The 25,403-nt window shown below is 44.1% G+C and overlaps 1 protein-coding gene across 2 annotated transcripts in view; it reads left to right on the forward strand.

Moving 5' to 3' along the window:
* The window catches only part of TMEM150C (transmembrane protein 150C), a 95,991-nt gene that overhangs the window by 24,865 nt on the left and 45,723 nt on the right, over positions 1 to 25,403 (forward strand). Inside the window, exon 1 of one of the 2 annotated variants that reach the window (XM_054253210.2) lies at positions 24,790 to 24,856. The exons of the other annotated variant lie outside the window; for it this stretch is intronic. The gene's annotated coding sequence lies outside the window, so the exon portion shown is untranslated. Of the gene's footprint in view, positions 1 to 24,789; positions 24,857 to 25,403 lie in introns of those variants that run through there. 2 annotated transcript variants of the gene reach the window in all.

Below are 25,403 nucleotides of genomic sequence, written 5' to 3' on the forward strand. Positions count from 1 at the left end.
CCTTGTACTTCTCTCCTGAATGTCTCAAAGGCATCTCAGTGCAGCTCATCCAGACTTGGGTTTCCTCAGGCATCTTAATTTTCCTCTTGCTATTCCTGTCCTAGTTACTGGAGCTTTACTCCTTAGTAAGTCTTCATCTCTGCTTTTTTTTATTCTGCTGTATCTGCCCTGCTTTGGCTCCATTAACCATTGATATGGTTTGGATCTGGGTCCTCACCCAAATCTCATGTCAAAATGTAATCCCCAGTGTTGGAGGTGGAGCCTGGTGGGAGGTGACTGGATCATGGGGTTGTTTCTAATGGTTTAGCACCATCTTCCTAGTGCTGTCTCATGATAGAGTTCTCATGAGATCTGGTTGTTTAAAGTGTGTGTTACCTCCCCCTTCACTCTCTCCTGCTCCGGCCATGTAAGATGTGCTTGCTTCCCTTTTGCCTTCCACCATGATTGTAAGTTTCCTGAGGCCTCCCCAGAAGCTGATGTGCTTCCTGTACAGCCTGCAGGAGTATGAGTCAATCAAACCTCGTTTCTTTATAAATTACCCAGTGTCTGGTATTTCTTTATAGCAGTGCAAGAATGGATTCATATAGCCATCTACCTTTTATGCCATTGTATATTGGCTGCTGATCACTCCTGGAGAAAAACTCTGTGAAGACAGACTTAGGAACTCCAGGCAAATTTAGGGCTTCAGTGTGGAACAGGGTGGTTTTTATAAGTCTGTTCACCCTCCTCACACCTCAGTGATTACTCCAAATTCATATCTCTTCACTCCCCTGCATCTCCCATTACCTTCTCTTTCTCCTGTGTTCTCCATCCCTCCTTTGCCCTCCCTCTGACACACACACACACACACACACACACACACACACACACTCTCTCTCTCTCTCTCTCTCTCTGTCTCTCTCTTTCTCTCTCTCTCTCTCTCTCTCTCTCTCTCTCTCTCTCTCTCTGTCTCGTTATCTTGGCCTTTTAGTTTCATGGATTCATGGAGATTATCAGGCATGATCCAGGCCTTTCACTTTCCTGCTTCCCAGCCCTCCCCTCCTGGGCTGAGAGCCCCTCCTCCGAATTCTCCTGCAGCTCGTGGAGCCCTTTGCATTCCCTCCCTCTCCCCATACTTTCGGCCTCTACTTCCTTCCTATTGACCATAAAATATGCTCAAATCTCTACTTTTTGAAAAGGATATTTCTCTCTTAATTTTTAGGTAGGTCTCCCTTGACTCATGCCTGCACATCTTTCCTTTCTTTCACAGCCACACGTCTCTTGAAAGTAACCCACATACATTTTCTCTACTTCCCCTGCTCCCTTTCATCTTACATCATTGCAGTAGGATGTCTGACTCCACAGTCCTGCTGAAACTTCTCTGATAAAGGCCATCACTGATCTACTCACTAGCTAATCCCTTGGCTGTCTCCATCCCTCACCTCCAGCATTTGAGACAGTTGACCACTCCTTGGCCTCTATAACAAAGCTCTTGTAAGTGGGCATGGTGGCTCATACCTGTAATCCCAGCACTTGGGGAGGCCAAGACAGGAGAATCACTTGAGCCCAGTAATTTGAAACAGCCTGGGCAGCATAGTGAGACCCCATCTCTAGAAAATGTCAAATAAATTAGCCAAGCATGGTGGCACATGCCTGTGGTCCCAGCTATTTGGGAGGCTGAGATGGGAGGATTGCTTGAGCCCAGGAAGCCAAGGCTGGAGTGAGCTGTGATTGTGCTACTGCACTCCAGCCTGGGCAACTGAGCAAGACTCTGTCTCAAAAAGAAAAGAAAAGGGATGAAAAAGAAGCAAGGAAGGAAGGAAGGAGAGAGGGAGGGAGGGAAGGATGGAAAAAAGGAAGGAAGACAAAAAAACAACTCTCTCTTGTGCTTCTGCTGTCTCTGATCATTCTCACTCCCCTTCCTTGGCAGCATCCCCTTTGTCCTCCCGCTGCTGGTGCTCCTCTGTCATTGGCTCTCCTGTGCTCTGTGCCCTCCTCCCCTGCCCTCCTGCTGGCTCCTCTCTCCCTCCACACACTCTCCATGTGTGCTGACTGCCCCTGCTTTCATGCTCCCTCTATTACCACACTGTGTAGACTCCCAAATCAACATGTCCAGCCTGACCACTAGCCTGAACTCAAGACCCCAGTTGCCTCCTGCCTTCTCTGCACATCTCCACTTTTGTGCCTCAAAGACACCATAAAACTTGATCTATCTAAGACAGTGGGTAAAGAGGGCAAGGAAAAGTCACTAAAAATAGTAAGAGAGAGAGGAGAATGAGCGAGAGGACTATGGGCAGGGGAAATACATTTCCAGTGTTTCTGTGTCTCTCTTTGTTTGCCCCTGCTCTGTTTGGAACATGTGCCATCTTCATACCCACCTTTCTTCACTAGAGCTGTGATTCTCAAAGTGTGGTCCCCAGGCCAGGATCATATCAGCATTGCCTGCAAGCTGTGTAGAAATACAAATTCTCAGGTCCCACCTGGGACCTACTGGGCCAGAATTTCAGAGGTGGGGCCCAGCAATTTCTGTTGTGACAGCCCGTGAAGGTGATTTTGATGCCTGCTAAAGTTTGAGAGCCCCTGTACTGGTGACCTGCTCGTTCTTCATGGCCCAGCTTCAGTGCTGCTTCACTGCAGGGCCTTCCCTGATCCTCTCAGTTAGAACTAATGACTTTCTCCTCCATGTTCCCATAGTACTTTATTCATGCCAATTATATAGCACTTATTCTATTATAGTTAGCTCTTTAGCAGTCCTTCTCCCCCATAGATTATGAAGTCTAAGGTTATTATTAATCTTTGTATTTCTAGCACCAGGCCTGGTGCCTGTGCAAAGTGGACATATATTCCATTATCACAAATTACTTTTATTTTTCCTGCTCCCATGTCCCTTTTTCACTCCCTCCTTGCCTTTCTTCTTTCCTTGAACCTGACTTCTGGATATGAATAAATTACCAAAATGAGACCTTACCATGCAAAGGTAATGTTTTCGTTGGATTCAAGCTTTCAACCCCTTTATATCTGTCAGTCAGGGTTGAAAGAGAAGTGAAACCATGATGGATACACACACAGTTTATAGGGATTTGAGCTTACTTAATTGTAGAGCTAGTTAAACTGTGTGAAGCTGTTTTCTTCACTTCTGATGCTGGAGCTAGAAGTCCACTGGGCAGAGAGTTGGGAAGGGAAAGATGGATGTGAAGGAAGCGTGGAGGAGAGCACAGGGAAGCGACCCGCCACAGGCTCAGCTGGAACTCATGAGCATCAACCTGGACCCACAAGGACATCGGAACCTGATTAGCCCTCTTTAACCTATTGATGTTGTGAGTGTCCTGCAGAAAGAGGGTACCTTTGGTCATGGAGCTAAACACACTCCTGACCCAGCCAGCAGTCAGAGAAGCCCAAAAAGCATCTAGGGGAAGGGGGAGCAGCAGCAGGCCCAGCAGATGCCCCACACCAAGTGGGGGAGCCACAGAAAAACAAGCACATGTGAGAGCTGCAAAAGCACCAGCCCTGATCCTCGGAGCATAAGAACAGAATGGTTCTTGAGAATTATAAGCTTTATCAGTAAAAAAGACAAAAAACAAAAAGAACGGAATGGTTCTGTATATCTAAAATTATTCCAAAATAGGCCAGGCATGGTGGCTCAAGCCTGTAATCCCGGCACTTTGGGAGGCTGAGGTGGGCGAATCATGAGGTCAACAGATCGAGACCATCCTGGCCAACATGGTGAAACTTTGTCTCTACTAAAAAATACAAAAATTAGCTGGACATGGTGGCATGTACCTGTAGTCCCAGCTACATGAGAGGCTGAGGCAGGAGAATCACTTAAACCTAGGAGGCGGAGGTTGCAGTGAGCCGAGATTGCGTCAGCCTGGTGGAGTCTGGAGACAGAGGGAGATTCCATCTCCAAAAACTAACTAACTAACTAACTAAATAAATAAATAAATAAAATTATTCCAAAATAAAATGGAAGCAGCTTTTTAAATGGCTGCTGCCTCCTCCAAATCTTTTGCGCTTTCACCTCCAAATCATGTGTGAAAATGTCTCCTATGCCTATTCTCACCAGAAACACACAGGTAAGGAAACTCTGCGAAACCCAGGTCAGGTGAGCCAAGGTGACGCAGTACAAAGCCACCACAATACCTACATGTCTGAAGCTGAAGTACATGAGGTTTACTCTCTGAAGTAAAATAGGAGATATGGGCAATTATTTGCCAAAAAAAACCCCACAAAAACCCACTATGGTCTGGGTGGTGAGGGAAACCTTTCCTAGATTGGCTGACAGTGGAATCAGTTCTGGAAAGATGGGTAAGAATTACATGGGGAAACATCTCAGGGGAGACAAAATCATAACCAAAGACAAAATTCTTAACCGAAGACCCTCAGTCACCAGTGAAAAGCACAATTACGCTCAGTATGCAGTCTTTACTGAGGTAGGATAGACTTTGGAGAGACAATCAGTATGGATCAAAAGCAAAGCCATCTAGTTTTAATTAGAACATCATCTAAGCGTTATAATTAATTGAGAGGTTTTTGTAAGTGGTGACTGTCCTAAAGGATAATAAAGTTTACTCATAGTGATAATAGCTCAGGAGCTTGGATTCAACCACTTACTAGCTGTGTGACCCTGAGCAAGATATTAAGCCTCTGTAGGCCTTTATATTTTCATTTGTAAGTTGGCAGTAAGAGTAGTCTCTACTTCACAGAGGTGTTGTGAGGGATTAATAAGAGAATCCATGTAAAGTACTTGGCACAGGGCATATTAACTGCTGCCAATATCCCATCATCATCATTGCCATCATCATTATTATTGTCATTAACTCCTGAGGAAGTATTTTTTTAGGCAGGGTGATTCCAAAGGCTAAGTGATACATCTGACCATTCAAAGTACCCAGCCAATCGACCAGATAGGATCTAGTGCTGATTGCCAGAAGCAATGTGCTCTACTTGTTCTATTGCTTCTTTGGATTCAAATATAGTTGTTCTCATCTGCTCATCCACAACCCCAAAATGTTTTCCTGTACTTTCCTATCAAAGTGTTTTATCTTGGCCGGGCGCAGTGGCTCACACCTGTGATCCTAGCACTTTGGGAGGCCAAGGTGGGAGGATTGTTTGAGCCCAAGAGTTCGAGACCAGCCTGGGCTTCATGGTATAACCCCATCTCTACTAAAAATACAAAAATTAGGCAGGTATGGTGGAGTAAACCTGTAGTCCCAGCTATTAGGGAAAATGAGGTGGGAGAATCACTTGAGCCCAGGAGGTGGAGGCTGCTGTGAGCCATGATCATGCCACCGCAGTCCAGCCTGCGTGACAGAGCAAAACCCTTCCTGAAAAACGAAACAAAAAGTTATTTTTCTTTTGCCTAAGAAATGGGCTTTGCAGCTTTTCTCCACTACCTGTTTTACCAGGCCTTGGGCAAGGACAGTTTTAGAACCCAACGAGCAAACCAGAGCCAACCTGCCCACTCACAAGGCTGCATGCATGTGATCATATGGCCTCCCTGTGGGGCAATTTAGGGACTTGTCTTGTGGGGGCTTGGAAAACCAGACTAATGTCTATCCACAGCCGTGGGTGTCATTTCATAACAGTATTCAGAAGCTGTTAAGCATTTTTCTGCCTGAGAAAGTACTAGATGTCTTTTCATCTTTGTTAATGAAAAACAAAGAATGGAATGTTATCTTTTAATTAAAGAGCTATTCTAGCTCCCTTTCTTTACCTGATTATCGAGTTTACATAAATCTTTATCTCCTGTAAATCTTCACTGTCATCCCTCCCATCTCCCATCGTTAATTAGATTTTCTGGTTTGTGGCCACTTGAAGTGGAGAAAAATCACTGAACTAGACTTTGGAAACAATACAGTCCCTTCTGGTTTTATTAGTCAATTTCAACATTGATCGGATCCTCAGAATGTATTTTCATTTACATATCTATCTTTTAAAACAAAATCTACAGATCCTATCAGTGCAACAATTTTTTTCTTCTTTACCAAGTCCCACCTGACTTTATTGCAGACACATACATTCCCTAGCAGAGTAAATAGTAAAGTTTCTATTCATTGAAAGGTGTGTAGTGCCGGCTCTGTCTCATCTGTGTTTGCAAGAATGAAATGCCTCAAGCATTCTTTCTATTGTTGCCTCCTACCTCCAAAATATTTCTTGAATTCATCGATTTCACAGTGCTTGGTTCAGTATACCTGTGACTCTCCGTGAGAACATTGCGATAGGTTCCTGCTCCCCTAGTACTATAGCCATGCTGTAATCCTCCTCATTGGTAAAAATCCTTCTCATTTGGTTTGCAATCACACTGTGCTTCAGTGGCTTTGTTTGAGCAGTCCCTTACCCAGAATGCCTGTCTAGCTTTATCAGCTTGGTCAATTCCTACCAGACCATCTTAATGTCAGCACATCTATTCATCTGTCCCAGCTTCCTCAGGTGGGATTATGCTTGCATTACTTTGGGCTTTGCAGCACTTGTTTGCATTATCAAAGTTGCGACATTTGCATTCATGATTATGTAATTATGGCTGTCTCCTCCTCTAGATGCCTTGAGGTAAGAGTCTGCCTTTTTCAGAATCGTACCTTCCCACTACCCAACACCATACCTGACCCAGGGAAGGCACTGGGTAAATATTTGTCAAGTGAATGAAAATCTTCTTTTTCAGTGGTTATATAAGAAGAAAAGACATAATAAAGACAATTACTTGAGTAATTTTCTGCAGAGACTAAAGAAAGCTGCAAGTAATTTGCAATTTAAAAGAAATGGGTAGTCATTTACAACTAAATAATGAAATGTGGGGGTCCCAAGACACATGTCTCTCTCTTTAGATATGTCTACCTAAAAGTACAATGAATGTTTTTGGAAAAAGAAAAAACAGATTTTTTCCAACACAAAAATCCAATAGAAAAGACTTCTGAGATAACCTTAGATTCTGTAACCTAATTTTGAATTACGGTCATGTTTTTAGTTGTTGTGTTTTAATAAAGTAGGTTATTTGAGGCTGGGCGTGGTTGCTTACACCTATAATCCTAGCACTTTGGGAGACTGAGGTGGGCAGATCACCTGGGATCAGCAGTTCGATACCCGCCTGGCCAACATGGTGAAATCCATCTCCACTAAAAATATAAAAATTAGCCAGGCGTGGTGGCAGGCGCCTGTAATCCCAACTACTCAGGAGGCTCAGACAGGAGAATCGCTTGAACCCAGGAGGTGGAGGTTACAGTGAACTGAGATCACGCCACTGCACTCCAGCTTGAGTTATTAAAAAAAAAAAAGGTTATTTGTTATTTGTGTTGTAGAAGTTATTAAGAAATTATTTTAGGCAAGTAGGAAAAGAGACCCTTGGAAGTTTTAGTTTTTTAAAGCATCTCCGGAAAAGTTTCTTGTAAGGCCCCGGGCTCTTAGAGCCAGGCCGCCAAACTTTGATATGCTAATGTAGGCCATTAGGAACTGGGTCCACCCCACAGGGCGATTCCTGCGGCCTTCCTGCCCTTGCACCACATGTACCTCGCAACATGGCCGCCCCCACGTATCCCCACGTGTGTAGAACGTGGTGCCATGCATTTGCTTATTAAAAGGCTAGGGTGAGCCTTTCTCAAGGGCTGCCTAAATGATATGCCTTGCCAAACCAATCCCCTGAGCCCTATGCAAATCAAACATAGCCTCCTCCAGTCTCTATATTTACCTGGCTGATATCCGTGGCAAGTCAGGACTTCCTCTTTAGGTTTTGGAACCCCCCTCCCTCTGTCTCTGTAAGGGGGAGCCTCTTCCTCCTGCCTTTCTCTTTTCTTTCTTTCCTGTTAAACTCTCTGCTCCTCAAAAACCACTCCACGTGTGTCCATGTCGTTTTATCTAAGCCAGCATGAGGACCAAGAACCCTGGTGTTCCTCCATTCATCAAAGCCGTATCATTTGGACACTACCCTCTGACAAAGATTATTCAAGTGAGTAAACTTTAGTCAGGGCTCCTGAACCTTCTACTGGGCCCACCTGTGAATGCCTTATAAAATCCAGTGTTAGCAAAACCCTCGCAGCCTTCAATACCTGATCACTCTCCCTATCTGTCAGGTTTCTGTTCTCCACCATTCCCTAGGTGACATCTCATCACGCTGGTGTCTTCGGCAAGAATCTCATTAGTTTGGCTTAGCCAGAATCCCCTCTTACCCCTGATATTTCCTCTTAGTAATTTTCTGTCCACTGTCCAGCTCCTTGGCTATAGATTCCCACTTGCCAGTGGTGTATTTGGAGTTGATCCCAATCTCTTTCTAACTGCAAATCAGTTGCAGATGTCCCCATACCTGTCTCCATGGTCCTGAAGAAAGCCTTACTGTGCTTTAACAAGTGTCATTAAATAGTTTTTTTCTTTAGCGTCTCTCTCTCCTTTTATTCTTTTGTCATTATGCAGAATCTGAAGACCATCCATCATGCTAGCTGATGCCTTTCAGGGAAGTACAACATTTGATTTCATGCATTAAGATGCTGAACTTCTTTTATACCCCACAAAAATCTACAAGCATCTCTTTTCCTTTGTAATTTTATATAACTCAGCAGGAAATAAAATTGCGAGGTCTACTGACCCCAACTGATTGCCAGAATGTGTCACTCCCATCTTGTCAAAGCCATTTCAAAAGTATCTAGTGTTTTCGTCTCTCCACATTGTTTCCCTTTGGTCGCTTGTGGAGTTTGGTGAGATAACCAGGACTGGCCATACCCAGTCTCACCATTTCAGATCAGAGGACTCCCAAGGCAGGGAGCTGTGGTTAGAATATGGGAGTGGTAGTTCTTCCTGTAGCCTTCTGACCTATTTCTCTACTTCATATGTTTTTACGGTTTTGGAGAATACCATAAACAAAGAGCAATTTTTTTTTTTTTTTAAGTAACGGTCTCGCTCTGTTGCCCAGGCTGGAGTACAGTGGTGCAATCACGGCTCACTGCAGCCTTCACCTCCCAAGCTCAAGCAGTCCTCCCACCTCAGAATGCTTGTATTACAGGCATGAGCCACTGCACCCAGCCCAAAGAGCAAATTTAATCCTCTAAGCATCACCTTTACCTTATCACTAGGAAATCAGTGCTGCCCATTGCCCAAGCATGGCCCCCTTCAGTCCCCCTCCTGAGCATTCTGTCCTGGCCCCACACAGTCTGGCTGTGAATGCCTCTCCAGCCTCATCTCCCATGTCACGTCTCCTCAACCAGTTACCCTGCGTGTCAGCCTCTCCATGTCACCGAATCGTCTCCCCAAAATTTTGCATTTCCTTTTCACCTAGTTACTCTTGCTGATAGTCATCCATTCCCTTTCAGCATCTTACAATTCTGTTTACCACCCAAGGCCCAGCTCAAATGCTACCCTCTCCATGCACCCTGTTTTAATCCCCATGGTCAGAATTAATCACTTGTACTGTGGTGTGGACGTAAGAATTCATCTTCTGGGTGTGTCTGGCAGTTTTCAGGCTGCTCCGTGTGCTGTAGTTATTTGTTCACATTTCTGTTCTCTTAGCCAAGGCTTCTGCTTTTGTTTGTTTGTTTTTTTCAGTCTTATATTTTCCATTTTGTAGCACAGTGCCATTTGTTTATTCTTCACCAGATACTTATTGAGCAGTGCTGTGGGTGAGGTCTTGTTTTAGAGACTGGGAATAGGGCAAGGAGCAAAAGGTAAACATCCCTACTCTCATGGAGCTTGCAATTAGTGAAAGAAGAAAGTCTGGGAGTGAAATGGATACAATGTAATACTAGGTGCTGTGGAGACAAATATAGCAGGGTGGCACAGGCAATTCTTGGGGTGAGGGGATTTTCAGTGGGATGCTTAGGAAAGGCCTTGGCAAGAAGGTACCATTTTGGCCAAGACATGTGAGGGAGCAGCCATGTGTCTTTCTGGCAGGAAGAGCACTGTAGGGGACAGCACCGCATATGTGTGGCCTGTGCAGGGAGGTGTCTGGTGCATTGGAGGAATGCAAGACCAGAACAGTTGGAGCCAGGGGCGAGTAGTGGGTAAAGTCAGAGAGGAAGGGACAGGTGCTCTGGGGTAGGGGCTTAGCCAGTTTTTGTGTGTGTTTTGTTTGTTTATTACTTTTAGAGACAGGGTCTCACTTTGTCACCCAAGCTGGAGTGCAGTGGTATAATCATAGTGCTCATTGTAACCTCAATTTCCTGGGCTCAGGGCTCTTTCTGAGTAGATAGGACTACAGGCACCTGCCACCACACTGGGCTAATTTTTTAGTTTCTTTGCACAAACGGAGTCTCGTGATGTTGCCTAGGCTGGTGTTGAACCCTTGCCTTAAGCAATCTACCTACCTCTGTGCTGGGATAACAGGCATGAACCACCATGCCCAGCCTTAGCAGGTTATTGAGCTAAAGGATGACATCATCTGATCAGTGTTGTAATAGTATCTGCCTGGCTGCTGTAGCAAGGAGTGGTTCACTTTGAACTCTTATTTTGGCTCAGGATTCTGGGCACATTGAATGTGGGATGTGGGAGAAATTGAGGTATCTAAGATGATCCCAAGGCTTTTGGCCTGAGAAGGAGGAAGGATGGAGCCACCATTCATGGAGCAGTGCAGACTGCAGACAAAGCAGATTTGGGAAGCAAGATTGGGAGGACATCTGTGGGTGCTGACATAGAAAGGTGTCCACATTGCATGGTTAAGTAAAAAATTTCACACTTACTCATATGTAGGGGGGAACCTGGGAGGATGTATATTGAACTATTAACAGTTAACTGTTTTGGGCATGGCACTACTGAGCGTTTTTGCTTTCCTATTTTCAATTGCATGTCAATATAATTCACAAGTCCAGATGATATAAAGATAACGAAAATCCCTAAGACTGGTCTACCCAGGTCCACCATCTAAGCTCTCAGTGTGACAGGTTTCTTTCATCATTCGCTGGAAGATGCACAAACTGCAGACCACCTCTCAATGATAAATTTATAACACTGTTTTCTAAACCAGAATAGAAATGTACAGTAGACCCCCTTATCAGCGATTTCACTTTCCACGGTTTCAGTTACTTATAGTCAACTGAGGTCCAAAGATACTGAGATATTTTGAAATAGATAGGGAGGAGCACATTCACATAGCTTTTATTATATCATATTATTATAATTGTTCTGTTTTATTTTATTATTGTCACTCTCTTACGGTGCCTAATTTATAAATTAAACTTCATCATATGCATGTATGTATAGAAAAAATACCATGGCTGAGTGCAGTGGCTCACACCTGTAATCCCAGCACTTTGGGAAGCCAACGCGGGTGGATCACTTGAGGTCAGAAGTTTGAGACCAGCCTGGCCAACATGGTGAAACCCCATCTCTACTCAAAATACAAAAATTAGCTGGGTGTTGTGGCAGGTGCCTGTAATCCCAGCTACTTGGGGAGGCTGAGGCAGGAGAATTGCTTTAACCCGGGAGGCGGAGGTTGCAGTGAGCTGAGATCGCACCATTGCACTCCAGCCTCAGCAACAGAATAAGACCCCATCTCAAAAAAAAAGAAAGAAAAAACATTGTATATATAGCATTTGGTACTGTCTGAGATTTCAGGCATCTCCTGGGGTCATGGAATGTGTGTGTCCCTTGTGGATAAGGGGGTACTACTGCATTCACCATGGGGACAAAGCAACAGTAGTCGTTTGCTGAGGAAAATTCTTTCTGGTGAGTAACTCTGTTCAGAAAACCATATTGTAGGCCAAAAGGTGACATGACAAATATAGATTTACAACAAAAGAAGTGAGGATATTTCTGTCAAGCAGGTTTGGAGATTGCTGTTCTTTTCTGTCAGGTTGTTTCTTTCCAGAAGACTTAACACTCGTCCTCCAAATCCAAGCAGCTTTCTCCCCGTACGGCACTGTTGAGACACGCTGGGAATGCTAATGGTTCAACTGCTTCAGTCAATGAATCTGCCCTTAATTCACCCCAGGCAAGGAACAATTCAAGATATTAGGGGGAGTATAACTGATTTAAGAATCCAAATAATGTGCTATAAATAGTTATCAAAGGAAGAGAACAAGTTATCTAATAACTAATGGGCTATTACTTTTTTTTTTTTTTTTTTGAGACAGAGTCTCACTTTGTCACCAGGTGCCAGGCTGGAGTGCAGTGGCACAATCTCGGCTCACTGCAACCTCCGTCTCCCGGGTTCAAGCAATTCTCCTGCCTCAGCCTCCCGAGTAGCTGGGACTACAGTCACATGCCACCGTGCCCAGCTAATTTTTGTATTTTTAGTAGAGACGGGGTTTCACTATGTTGGCCAGGATGGTCTCGATCTCTTGACCTCGTGATCCGCCCGCCTCCGCCTCCCAAAGTGCTGGGATTACAGGCTTGAGCCACCGTGCCCAGCCCTGATGGGCTATTTCTAAAAGAAGAATGTTCTCTCAATACATTTTTTATGCTCTACCAAGTACTGTAGAGCTGCTTTAAAGGTGAACTAGTCAGGTTCCATTGCTAGGAAGGAAGTGGGGCAAGCAGGTAGCAAGTTTTGAAAGGTACAGCAGTGCCCATTGTCTAGAAACTGGACAGCCAAACCCCAGTGGAGAGGAGCCTGCTGGTCTAGGAATGGTAAAGAGAACCAAAGGAAAAACCCCTTTTATGTCTCAGGGGATGATTCCCCCCACCTCCATCCTGCCCCACCCTCCCACCTAGGAGAAGAAAATGGTGTCAACATATGATCCGCTTCAGAGAAGCAGAGGTGGCTGAAGAAGGGAGCTGGCATACAAGCTGTAAAGGGACAGCTGGAAGAGGACTGCCCTGTAGAGGTAACCCAGGACCAAAGCCCAGTGCATTCTGTTCTGATGAGCAACACTGGAGCCTTTGGAGAGCTGCTGAGGGGCATGGTGGCCAGGGGCCAAGGCACGGAGCAGCTCACACCGGTTACTACTTTTTTTTTCTTTATTGAGATGGAGTCTCACTCTGTCACCCAGGCTGGAGTGCAGTGGCATGATCTTGGCTCACTGCAACCTCCGCTTCTCAGGTTCAAGCGATTCTCCTGCCTAAGTCTCCAGAGTAGCTGGGATTACAAGTGCCCACCACTATGCCTGGCTAATTTTTGTAGTTTTAGTAGAGATGGGGTTTTACCATGTTGGCCAGGCTGATCTTGAACTCCTGACCTCAGGTGATTAGCCCACCTCGGCCTCCCAAAGTGCTGCGATCACAGGTATGAGCCACCACACCGGGCCCGGTCACTGCTTTCTGAGGATGTTTGCTAGTCTCTGCAAGGAGAGTTGGGAAACATGTCAGTCCTCTTAGCAGTACCCTTGCAAGTTGTTGTTAGAATATGTTATTGCTTTACATGCTTCATTTCCTGGGTTAACTATGGAGCCACTTTTGCTGATGACTGTATAGTCAGAGTTTTCCAGAGAAACAGAATCAGTAGGATATATAGAGATATATAAGAGGAGATTTATTATGAGAATTGGCTTAGGCAATTATGACGATCAGAAGTCCCATGATACGCCATCTGCAAGCTGGAGACCCTGTAAAGCTGGTGCTATAATCCAGTCCAAGTCTGAAGGCCTGAGAGCAAGGGGAGCTTATAGTGTAACCCTCAGTCTGAGGCTGAAGGCTTCAGAGCCTGGGAGGGGGGCAGGTATGTGTCTGGAGTTCCAAGGCTGAGACTGGAGTTCTGATGTCCAAGGGCAGTAGAAGATGGGTGTTCCAGCACAAGAAAAGAGAGAATTCATTGCTCCTCTGCCTTTTTGTTCTATCAGGGTCCTCAATGGATTGGGTGATGCCTCCCCATATAGGTAAGGGCGAGTTTTCTTTACTCAGTCTACCAATTCAAATGCTAATTTCTTCCAGAAACATTCTGACAGGCACACTCAGGAACACCCAATCAAGTTGACACATAAAATTAGCCATCACAGTGATAGTCCTGATTTTGCTCCTATTTCTGAGGACACATATCCTGTAACCTTATAAGTGTTTAAAATAAACATGAAATGGCATCACTGGTGGGAAATGAGAGAGGATTTGAGGAAGATAGAGAAGGTTGATCATTCAAGGGAAGTGAGAAACTGCATTGGGTCACCTTTCATGAGGTGTATGAAGCACCAACAGGCTTTGGAAGGACAGGCCTGAGGCAGTTAACTGCATTTCACAAGCCCCTGGTCTCACTATTTTTCATTCTGGTGATGTAGGGGCCCTAAGCGTTCTGGGGAGTTTGGGTTCTGAGTTGCTGATTAGTTCTTCTGGCCATGGGAAGGTTGCAGGATGATGTACAACCTTCCCCATCATCAGTCTGAACTCCGACAAGCAACCTACGATCTGGTATATTTCATGTGTGTTTTGTCCTTCCAAAGAAGTCATCAACGTAAAGTAATTTCTAAGAGACTATTTGAAGAATTTGTTTCTTCTGCTTCACCAAGAGGACATTAAAAGCATGCCCTACATTCTCTGTCATGTTTCTCCCTGAGTTCCTAAGCAGTCATCTTTCAGCTGGAATAAATCTGTAGTTTTACCTTCTTTTCCTGGACTACATATGGGATGGGCATCAGTGGTATTGAGAGAACCATTTATAAAAATAATACCTTCCTATTGTTGAATGTTTGCCATGTGCTTATAAAACAGTCTTGTGTTAAACTCCCTTAATCCTCACCACAGTCCTTATTATGTTCCCCATTGTATAGATGAGAAAATTGAGGCTTAAGGAAGTTTAAGCAATTTGTACAGCATCACTCAGCTACTAAATGGCATAGCCTGGATTTGAAACCAGAGAATCTGAATCCAGGATATGTGTTCATGGTTTCTGCTCTGTTCTGATTTCCCATTAGAATGGAGCATGGAAGAATGATCGTTTTGACTGTCACCCTGGCATAACACATCCCCTGAGCAGCTGCCAGTTTGTTGGAGGAGAAGATCCAAGTTTGATGTTTGGGGCTTGATGGTCACATGCATTTGCCTAGCATTTCTCAGTCTGTGTGTTCTACCATTAGCCACCCAAGATTCAACCTGAAACTGCTTCTCAGGCCCCCATCGCTTGGATTTTCTGGGCTTGCCTGTCCTCGGGGGACCTGGGTGGTGCATTTCTTGTACTCCGGTTTGCTTCGTGTTTGGTTGTTTCTCTTCACTGAGCCAGGCCTGAGGTGTTGGAGTCAGAGCCTAGCAAGGAGAGCCAGCATTGTGAAAGCTCACTGTTTGTTTTGGCTCCTGGAGCTATGACTGTGGGCCAGAAAGAGGGTTGCTGTGATGCTATTTCAAAGCTGTAGATCAGGGGCTTCCAGGCACAAGGATCTCATTTTCAATTAGCCTGTGGTCAGGCTGCTGTACAGATTTGTTTTTTTGTTTGTTTTTATTTTGCCTTAGGGATAGGAAGGCACATGAAATCACTTCATATGGCTGAAGGTCTAGAAGAGATCCTTTAGAACTGCTGAGTCAGCCACGTTCGTAGAAATCACCTCACTGTCATTTGTAAAATGAAATTAGTCATGTTACCCAGCCATTCTTTTTTTTTTTTTTTTTTTTTGAGACGGAGTTTCGCTCTTGCTACCCAGGCTGGAGTGCAATGGCTCGATCTCGGCTCACCGCAATCTCCGACTCCTGGGTTCAGGCAATTCTCCTGCCTCAGCCTCCCGAGCAGCTGGGATTACAGGCACGCACCACCGTGCCCAGCTAATTTTTTTGTAATTTTAGTAGAGATGGGGTTTCACCGTGTTGACCAATATGGTCTCGATCTGTTGACCTCGTGATCCACCCGCCTCGGCCTCCCAAAGTGCTGGGATTACAGGCTTGAGCCACCGCGCCTGGCCCTACCCAGCCATTCTTATACTTCTCAGGGTGCTGTGCTGAGTATTCATTTGATTCGGGAGCTATAAAATACAGTGAAATCTTTAAGGAAAAGGTATGTGTGGATCTTTATAAAACCTTTCTGAAAATTATGTATGTCAAAGATGGGCCACTGCTAAGTAAGGAACCCATTCCCTGGCCTGAACTCCTTCCTGTGCTGAGCGGAACCACCTAGTTACTTAGAACTCTTGAGTATCACTGGATTCACCAGAGTAGGGTTCTGTTAAGTTAGTGTCACTTCAGAACCAGTGTACCTCTCAAGTAGCTAATGGACAGAGTGACTTTGTCATTTTATAGGGAATAGGGTGAGACATCAGGTGAAGTGTTTGCGCTTCAATTAGCAGAGTATCTGAATGTATTATTAGCTAGAGTGAAAGGTTGAGCTGGTCTAACAACAATTAGGCAACAATAATGTGGCTTAAAAATGAAGTTTGTTTTTCACATAACATTCCAGGGTGGCTGTTTCATATCAGTGAGGGGAGAAGGGGCTCATGACAGCAAGGCCGTCTGCAGCATAGCTCCTGTCTTTTGGTCATCATATCTCAGTTCATAGGAAACGAGTATGTGCCAGGCAGGCTTATATCCACTGGCAAGAAATAATTCACGTGGCTACTTCACAGTGCAGATGAAGATGGGGAGAGTCATGTAGCTGGGCGGCCATATGCTTAGCTATTCTTCTGACACAGTGGAAGGAGAGAAAAATGGACGTTCATAGACAGCTGGCCATCTTTGCTGGAGTCAGTGCCTCTGAACACCAAGAATCAGTAAACGCCCTAATTTCTACACACAGAACACACTTGCTTCATCCCAAGGGAGACAAACCAAAACCCCATCCAGTAAATGCACCACCTGACAGTCCGTGGTCTCTGGGTAACACATGATTCTTTCCATCATGTTCCAACATGGTTCCTGATGGTCTTGCAACCTGTGAACTAAAAGGCAAGTTATCTCCCCTTCTGCACTCATCCTCATACTCAGCATACCATGGTAGAACAGGGAACCGAAAAACCCCCTCTGCAAATTAAAAGTCTCACTGGAAAAAGAGGAGGAGGAAATGCACACAGCAGCACCTGGTTTATAGCAGGACTAGGATCCTGCGGCAGGCAATGGGAAGGCCCCCTGCCCCAGCAGAAGAGAAGCTTCCCTGAGTAGACTCTGGTTCTGCTCTTCAGGAGAGCCTTTGCTCATGCTCTTGGTGTCCCTTGGCCTTGCTCTTGGGGAAGGGGCTTTTCTGTGTTCAGTTTCCTCCTTGGCCAAATCTGAAGTGGGTGCTAGGGATATGCCCCCCTTGGTGGCTCTTCAGCTTTTGCAGCCCACTGGTGCAAATGTGGAGGTCTGAGAGTGCAGCAGTCCTGTTATTGGCTTGGCTGTGATCCCTTTGCTCATGCAGTTCAGGAGCTCAGAACTCCCAGCCAGGTCACATGCCAGCCTTCTCTCCCAACCTTCTTTCACGACTTGGGCCATATCCACTTGCTTTATTTCTTTGTTTCCCTGCTCTCCATATTTGCCTCTCACAATGTGGTGGCAGCTGTACAGAGCCCTCTGAGACAACAGACTTGGGAGGGAAGGCAGAAACCCTTATTTTCATCTCTAGTCTCTTTCTGTTTAAGCTATGGAAGTCATTGGCTTTTCCAACCCTTCAAGACACCAAATTTCTAAAAACTTCCTCTTCTTTTGTATCGCTCTTTGCAAATCAGTCTGCGTAGAGGCTCAACAGAAATGTGGTCTGCTTTTTAGGTCAGGTGACAGGTTGTTTGTTTGTTTGTTTTAAGGTCAACAGACTTTGTTGGCACAGACCAGATTTTAGTCACACATTTTCCTTATGACTATCTTTTTTAATCTTTTTTTGTGTGTGTGTGGTAAAATATCATGACATAAAATTTACCTTTTTTTTTTTTGAGACCGAGTTTTGCTCTGTCACCAGGCTGGAGTGCAGCAGTGTGATATTGGCTCACTGCAACCTCCAAATCCTAGGTTCAAGCGATTCTCCTGCCTCAGCCTCCTGAGTAGCTGAGATTACAGGCACGCACCACCATGCCCAGCTAATTTTTGCATTTTTAGTAGAGACAGGATTTTACCATGTTGGCCAAGCTGGTCTCAATCTCCTGACCTCATGATCCACCCGCCTGAACCTCCCAAAGTGCTGGGATTACAGTCATGAGCCACCGCGCCTGGCCAAAATTTACCATTTTAAAGTGTGCAGTTCAGTGGCAAAACCGAAACTCTATTCCCATTAAACAATAACTCCTCTTTCCCACTTTTCCCTCATCCCCTGGCAGCCACCATTCCACTTTTGCTTCTATGAATTTTACTACTTTGTGTCTGGCTTACTTATTTCACTTAGCACAATGATTTCAAGGTTAATCTATAATTTAGCATGTATCAGAATTTCTTTCCTTTTTAAGGCTGAATAATATTCCATTGATGTCTAGACCACATTTTGTTAATCCAGTCATCGGTTGATAAGCACTTGTTTCCACCTTTTGTGAACAATGTTTCCAGCTATTGTGAACAGTGCTGCTATGAACATGGGTATATAAATATCTGCTCAAGTCCCTGCTTCCAATTTGTATGGTTATGTACACAGAAGTAGAATTTATGGATCATATGGTCATTCTATTTTCAAGTTTTTGAGGAACTACCATACCATTTTCCAACAGCTGTACCATTTTATATTCCCAGCAACAATGCACAAGGGTTCTAATTTCTCCACATCCTTGCCAATACTTGTTACCTTTTTTCCATTTTTTAAAAAAATTATTATACTTTAAGTACTGAGATACATGTGCAGAGCATGCAGGTTTGTTACATAGGTATACACATGCCATGGTGGTTTGCTGCACCCATCAACCTGTCATCTACATTAGGTTTTCTCCTAATGCTATCCCTCCTGTAGCCCCTCACCCCCCGACAGGCCCCGTTGTGTGATGTTCCCCTCCCTGTGTTCATGTGTTCTCATTGTTCAACTCCCACTTATGAGTGAGAACATGCGGTCTTTGGTTTTTTGTTCCTGTGTTAGTTTAGTGAGAATAATGGTTTCCAGTTTTATCTATGTCCTTGCAAAGGACATGAACTCATCCTTTTTATGGCTCTGTAGTATTCCAAGGCATATATGTGGGTTTGTCAGAAATAGCTCTTATTATTTTGAGATACATTCCATCAATACCTAATTTATTGAGAGTTTTTGGCATGAAGGGGTGTTGAATTTTATTGAAGGCCTTTTCTGCATCTGTTGAGATAATCATGTGGTTTTTGCATTGGTTCAGTTTATGTGATGGATTACACTTACTGATTTGTATATGTTGAACCAGCCTTGTATCCCGGGGATGAAGCCAGCTTGATCATGGTGGATAAGCATTTTGATGTGCTGCTGGATTTGCTTTGCCAGTATTTTGTTGAGGCTTTTTGCATTGAAGTTCATCAGGGGTATTGGCCTGCAATTTTCCTTTTTTGTTGCGTCTCTGCCAGGATTTGGTATCACAATGATGCTGGCCTCCTATAATGAGTCAGGGAGTCCTTTCCCTCTTTTTCTATTGTTTGGAATAGTTTCAGAAGGAATGGTACCAGCTCCTCTTTGTACCTCTGGTAGAATTCAGCCATGAATCCATCTGGTCCTGGGCTTTTTTTTTGGTTGGTAGGCTATTAATTACTGCCTCAATTTCAGAACTTGTTATTGGTGTATTCAGGGATTCGACTTCTTCCTGGTTTAGTCTTGGGAGGGTGTATATGTCCAGTAATTTATCTATTTCTTCTAGGTTTTCTAGTTTATTTACATAGAGGTATTTACAGTATGCTCTGATGGTAGTTTGCATTTCTGTAGGATCAGTAGTGCTATCCCCTTTATCATGTTTTATTGTGTCTATTGGATTCTTCTCTCTTTTCTTCATTAGTCTATCAGTCTATCTATTCTGTTAATCTTTTCAAAAAGCAGCTTCTGGATTCATTGATTTTTTGAAGGGTTTTCTGTGTCTCTATCTCCTTCAGTTCTGCTTTGATCTTAGTTATTTCTTATCTTCTGCTAGCTTTTGAATTTGTTTGCTCTTGCTTCTCTAGTTTTTTTAATTGTGATGTTAGGGTGTCAATTTTAGATTTTTCCTGCTTTTTCCTATGGGCGTTTATTACCATAAATTTCCCTCTATTTCCCTTGTCTCTTGACTCTTTATCCAATTTGCCAGTCTTTGTCTTTTATTTTGGGCATTTAGCCCCTTTACATTTAAGGTTAATATTGTTATGTGTGAATCTGATCCTGTTATTATGATGCTAGCTGATTATTTTGCTGTTAGTTGATGCAGCTTCTTCATAGTGTCGATGGTCTTTACAATTTGGTATGTTTTTGCAGTGGCTGGTACTGTTATTTCCTTTCCATATTTAGTGCTTCCTTCAGGAGCTCTTTTGTAAGGCAGGCCTGGTGGTGACAAAATCTGTCAGTATTTGCTTGTCTGTAAAGGATTTTATTTCTCCTTCACTTATGAAGCTTAGTTTGGCTAGATACGAAATTCTGGGTTGAAAATTATTTTCTTTAAAAGTGTTAAATATTGGCCTCCACTCTCATCTGGCTTGTAGTGTTTCTGCAGAGAGATCCGCTGTTACTCTGATGGGCTTCCCTTTGTGGGTAACCTGACCTTTCTCTCTGGCTGCCCTAAAAATTTTTACTTCATTTCAACCATAGTCAATCTGATGACTATTTGTCTTGGAGTTGCTCTTCTCAAGGAGTATCTTTGTGGTGTTCTCTGTATTTCCTGAATTTGAATGTTGGCCTCTCTTGCTAGGTTGGGGGAATTCTCCTGGATAATATCCTGAAGAGTGTTTCCAACTTGGTCCCATTCTCCCCGTCACGTTCAGGTACACTAATCAAATGTAGGTTTGGTCTTTTCACATAGTCCCTTATTTCTTGGAGACTTTGTTCCTTTTCATTCTTTTTTCTCTAATCTTGTCTTCACACTTTATTTCATTAAGTTGATCTTCAATCTGTGATATCCTTTCTTCTGCTTGATTGATTTGGCTGTTGATACTTGTGTATGCTTCACAAAGTTCTAGGGCTGTTTTTCAACTCCATCAGGTCATTTATGTTCTTCTCTAAACTGGTTATTCCTCTATCCTTTTTCAAGGTTCTTAGCTTCCTTGAGTTGGGTTAGAACATGCTCCTTTAGCTCAGAGGAGTTTGTTATTACCCACCTTCTGAAGCCTACTTCTGTCAATTCATCAAATTCATTCTCCATCCAGTTTTGTTCCCTTGCTGGCAAAGAGTTCTGATCCTTTGGAGGAGAAGAGGCATTCTGGTTTTTTGAATTTTCAGCCCTTTTGTGCTGGTTTTTCCTCATATTCATGGATTTACCTACCTTTCATCTTTTATGTTGGTGACCTTCGGATGGGGTTTTTGTGTGGACATCTTTTGTGTTGATGCTGATGCTATGACTTTTTGTTTGTTAGTTTTCCTTCTAACAGTTAGGACCCTCTGCTTCAGGTCTGCGGGAGTGTGCTGGAGGTCCACTCCAGACCCTGTTTACCTGGGTATCACCAGCAGAGGCTGCAGAACAGCAAAGATTGCTGCCTGTTCCTTCCTCTGGAAGCTTCATTCCAGAGGGGCACCTGTCAGATGCCAGCCAGGGCTCTCCTGTATGAGGTGTTTGTCAACCCCTGCTGGGAGGTGTCTTCCTGTCAGGAGGCATGGGGATCAGGGACCCACTTGAGGAGGTAGTCTCTCCTTTAGCAGATCTCAAGCACCGTACTGGGAGATTCACTGCTCTCTTCAGAGCCAGCAGGCAGGAACATTTAAGTTGGCTGAAGCTGCACCCACAGCTGATCCTTCCCCCAGGTGTTCTATCCCAGGGAGATGGGAGTTTTATCTATAAGCCCCTAACTGGGTCTGCTGCCTTTCTTTCAGAGATGCCCTGCCCAGAGAGAACTTTTTGGTTTTTGATAATAGCTATCCTAATGGGTGAGGTGGTACTTCATCTTTTTTTAAGTGGCTTTTTAAACTTTTAAAATTTTGGTGAAATATATATAACAAAAACTGCCATTGTGGCCATTGCTAAGGGTACAATTCAGTGGCATTAATTATATTCACAGTGTTGTACAACCATCACTACTCTGTCTCTACACTTTTTCATTACCCCATTGATGAAAATTTTAAGTGAATTTTAGACATTATGACAATTGGCTGCTAAATACTTTAGTGTACTCCTCTAGAAAATAGACATTTTCCTGTATAATACAATACTGTTATCATATGAGCCTTCACTCATTTTCCATTGGAGAGAACTTATGGGCCTTATTGCACTTACTGCAAAGGAGGCTGCTAAGTATAAGGTAGGTGAGCAGCCACTTGCCAAACTATAATGGAAGGAGAGAGAGTGGATTTTGGTGCTCTACTACCCTACGGTAATAAAGCAATAATGACTTTGAATTGATTCATATTACAAGTTTGGAAGTGGATGATATCGAGCATTTGGGGTTTTTTCAAGGACTCAGTTCTTCCCACTATCCAATCTACCATTCTCAGTATGTTGACTTGAGTCCTCATGTTTTTTTGTCTCGTGGTTACATTATGGCTGCCATAGCACTGGGTACTGTATTTTTATTATAGCATCCCAAGTGAGAGAGAAGTAGGATGGGAAGAAAAGAAACAATCCTCTGTCAGGGATGCCCTTCCCATTTGTTACTCAGTAGACTTCCCTTGCATCTCATGGGCCAGGTTCAAAGGAGTCTGGAAAGGTACTTTTAAAGGAAAATGAGATCACTATGATTAGCTTAACAACTCATGACCCATAGCCTTGGGCTGAATACATTGCTCTCCCTCATGAAATTAGATTTCTATTAGCTGGTGAAAAGAGGAGAAATGACTGTTGGTGTGGCAGTTACATCTGCCACATGTGGGCAATATTTTTATTATTATTAAAGATATAATTGGACTCTGAAGAGGATCTTGGCATAGAAACTCTTAAGACAATATTATTGAATTAAAGTGCTTGTTGAAGGGAATTCCTTCTGGAATGATTCTGTCAATAGTTTAGGGACAGGCCAGGCATGGTGGCTCACACCTGTAATCTTAACACTTTAGGAGGCCTAGGCGGGTGGATCGCTCGAGCCCAGAAGTTCAAGACCATTCTGGGCAATATGATGAGACTCTGTCTCTACAAAAAGTATAAAAATTAGCCGGGCATAGTGGCACACGTCTGTAGTCCCACCTACTTAGGAAGCTGAAGTGGGAGGATCACCTGAGCCTGGGGAGATTGAGGCTGCAGTGAGCCGTGATCGTACCTCTGCACTCCAGCCTGAGTGACAAGAGAGAGACCCTATCTAAAAAAAAAAATAATAGTGTTGGGACAATGTGCTCCATCAATTTCTGAGAAAAAGAATCTTTAGGTCATTGTCATGAAAGGATCCCTATAGTCAGCTTCAGTTGAATGAAGGTGATTGATTTTAGAAATCAAGACAGCATTGGAGAAAAACTAGTTGTCATTGGTTCTACTTAGGAATAATCATATTCTTTTGGGAATGATAATGTCGAATAGAAATTCTTTAATATTTTTTCTTGCCAGCGCTCATGAAAAGTGTGGGAACAGGGATAGCGACCTCATTGATTGAATAATATTGTTTATATCTGCTGATGGAAGGAAGTCATACACTCAAAGTGACACCAGATCACCTGACTATTTTGCCTTCCCCAACTTAGGATTCAGTGAAAACACAATTTTGTTAGCAGAACAAGTGTGACATTTGTTGGTCGTATTGCGTATCTCCTCAGGCTGATTTATATCTGAGAGGCTGCAAACATTTTAGGGGAAAAACAAAATAAACAGTCCTCATCATTACCCCTTATAATTACAAGTGAATGATAAGATAATACGAGCCCTTCACACTTGCCCATGACACAAAAGAAAAGTAAGATTATCAGGTGGTTAAAAACAAACCAAGGATAGTTCACGAATACTGGACCGTCGTGGCCAAGAGGGGGTGACTCCTTTATCATTTCTGCTTTCTTCCAGCTGGCCCTAACAGAAGAATGAAAAATTACTGTAGCAGGGGTCTCATTCCCTGATAAATTACAAGACAAAAAAAGATAACCAAAGACCCCCAACAGCATTTTCAGTGTAATACAGTTAACATTTATTGAAATGCTGGCTGTATGCCAGGCACTGTTCTGAGTGCTTTAAACGTATTTTCAATCCTCATAAAAACCCTCTAAGGTAGATACCATTATTATTTCCACTTTGCTGATGCGGAAACTGAGGCACAGAGAAGACTTAACCAAGGACACACAACCAATAAGAGGCAGAGCTGAGATTCCAGGCCCTGGTCGCCGGGCTCCAGAGTCTGTGAACTATAGGTGCCTCTCTCCATTGCCCCAGGCAGGACAAAGTCCTTCTATTTATAATAAGCAAGTCCTTTCCAGCCTTTGAAAAAATTTACTTTCATGACACTTCACAGTCATTGTTGTAAGTGGTTCTCACTAATAAAGTTTTTAAGCTGTAAATGAAGATTGGGCTTTTCTTTACCATTTGTAGCTTCCATTTCCATTTGTGGCTTGACAGAATAGAAAGTTTGTCTTCAAGGATTAGCATGGGTAATGGTATGCTATGTCCTTTCACTTGTAGCTTCAGTAGCTAACACTGTATAAACTATCTGCTTTGAACTTGATGATAACAGTATGAATAATCACGTGACTTTGACTTTATTTATTTATTTATTTACTGAGAAAGAGTCTTGCTCTGTCCTCTAGACTGGAGTGAAGTGGATCTCGGCTCATTGCAGCCTCTGCCTCCCGGGCTCAAGCAATTCTCCTGCCTTAGCCTCCCAAGTAGCTGGGACTACAGGTGCATGCCACCACACCCAGCTAATTTTTGTATTTTTACTGGAGACAGTTTTCACCATGTTGGCCAACCTGGTCTCAAACTCCTGTCCTTAGATGTTCTGCCCACCTGAGCCTCCCAAGGTGCTGGGATTTCAAGTGTGAGCCACCCCTCCCTGCTGTAACTCTGACTCCATAAAGACCCCCTTTTCTAGCCAATTAAAGGTGTTAGAGTCTTAGATAATAAACTAACATGGGAGGGGGGACTCAAGATGGCGCTGTGAGAACAACCCAGGATTGGAGCCCGCGTTGAATTCGCAAACGGTGAGTCAGTGCTGCATTTCCAGACTGATCTTTGTTGCCCACAGAACGGGGAAACTCCCAAGTATAAAAAGACACGGGACGCCAGGCAGTAGGTCTGCCTGGCGAAGCCGGCAGCCGGGGCGGCGGCGGCCGGCCCTACCCAGCAATCCCCACAGGGCGCGCTTGTCCGGGTGCCTTGTTGAACCGGCAACCTGAGACCTGAGAGGGCTGGACTTGAGACTGAACGAGACTTACACAGTAGCCCAGCCCAGGGGATTGCAGGGACAGATCGCTTGGGATACCCAGTGGGACGAACAAAACCGCGATTTCAAACTATCCCGGGCAGACGGTCCGAGACGCTCTGTGGGGGAGAGGCGTCCACCACTACGGAGGCAACCTGCCCCAACTGATATACATGCCCACTGCTGAGGCAGCCAGCCGTTGCCGAGGCAACCTGCCCAAACTGAGATACACGCCCACTGCTGAGGCAGCCAGCCGTTGCCGAGGCAACCCGTCCCTACTGAGATACACGCCCACTGCTGACGCAGCCTGCTGTTGCTGAGGCAAC

This window comes from Callithrix jacchus, chromosome 3 (assembly GCF_049354715.1).
Source record: "Callithrix jacchus isolate 240 chromosome 3, calJac240_pri, whole genome shotgun sequence".
NCBI classification, from domain to species: Eukaryota; Metazoa; Chordata; class Mammalia; order Primates; family Cebidae; genus Callithrix; species Callithrix jacchus.